At 60.3% G+C, this 1,172-nt stretch overlaps 1 protein-coding gene across 8 annotated transcripts in view; it reads left to right on the top strand.

The window, feature by feature from the left end:
• Nucleotides 1–514: 514 nt before the first annotated feature.
• Nucleotides 515–1,172, top strand: part of APBA2 (amyloid beta precursor protein binding family A member 2) — a 265,914-nt gene continuing 265,256 nt past the window's right edge. For all 8 annotated transcript variants that reach the window (XM_025199452.1, XM_025199458.1, XM_025199454.1 and 5 more), the window contains exon 1: nt 515–665. The gene's annotated coding sequence lies outside the window, so the exon portion shown is untranslated. The remainder of the gene's footprint in view (nt 666–1,172) is intronic.

Below are 1,172 nucleotides of genomic sequence, written 5' to 3'. Positions count from 1 at the left end.
TGCTCAAAGGCCAACTCTGCAGCCAAAGCCCACTGGTAGCTGGCCCAGAGGGGCAGATGCCTTTACTGGCTGTGCAGTTCCCATCCAGGTCTGGCAGGTGTGCAGCAGCCCCCACTGCCAGACTGCTGCAGTGGGTAGAGGGTGCAGGGAACTCTCAAGGCTCCTTCAGCAGTCCAGCTGGCACAAGGGGTAGTGTCCCCAGGTACCAATTGGCTGGGCCCCAAGTAGTTCCTGAGAGCGAGTAGCCCTGAGCTACCTACCGTGTTTTCACGCATATAGCCCGCCCACGTGTATAAGCTGCACCCATGTATAACCTGTGGAAAATTGTATTTTTGTAAATTAGTCTGTGTATATGCCACACCCGTGTATTCTCTGTGGCAGCATATACACGGGGAGGCGGTGCAGCCCAGCCCACCCTGGCCCCGGCCCTGGCCTCCACGGCAGCAGCAACACAGCCCGGCCTGCCCAGGCCCAGCGGGGAGGCGGTGCAGCCTGCTCTGGCCCCGGCCCCGGCCCCGGCCCCGGCCCCTGCCCGGGCTGAGCCCGCGGAGTTGCCGGGTGCGCTGCCGCGGGCATCTCTAATGTAGCAACGCGGCCGCGCCGCTGGCGGGGTCCGGGGGGAGAAGCGCTGCTCGATCGCGCATCCCCGCTTCGTCTTTCCCGAGGTAAACATTGGGCTGAGTGCAACGCGCCCTGGCGGTGCCCCTGCCCCTGCCCCTGCCCCGGTGTGTCCGTGTCCGTGTCCGTGTCCGTGCGGCGGGTTGTGCCTGCTGGTGCTGGAGGGCCCCGGGGGTGTGCGGGAGCCCGGTGGTCAGGGGGAGGCTGGGAGCTGTGCCTTGAGGACTGGCGGGCTCTGCGGTCACATCTGTGAAGTTAGCTGGCTCTGTCCCCTTCTGGTGGCAGTTGCATGCTAGCAGGGACATACAAAGAGATTTAAATCATAATAAAAAAAAAAAAGAATCCACTTGCTGAATGCTGTGTAATACCGCCTCCCTGTCAACACCGTGTACAGCGTCTTGAGAGAGCTTTTTAAAAATGCCATCTTACTAAATGACGGTGGCCCGTTTTGCAAAACCAAGTAATGCTGCTCAATGAAATGGGTCTGTCAGGCGTGCCACGGAGTCTCCCTGGAGATGGGCAATTTCTTTACAGGAGGAGCATGTTATAGATCT

Source organism: Alligator sinensis, unplaced genomic scaffold (genome assembly GCF_000455745.1).
Source record: "Alligator sinensis unplaced genomic scaffold, ASM45574v1 scaffold458_1, whole genome shotgun sequence".
In the NCBI taxonomy this organism is placed as follows: Eukaryota; Metazoa; Chordata; order Crocodylia; family Alligatoridae; genus Alligator; species Alligator sinensis.
This window is presented reverse-complemented; position numbering and strand designations above follow the sequence as displayed.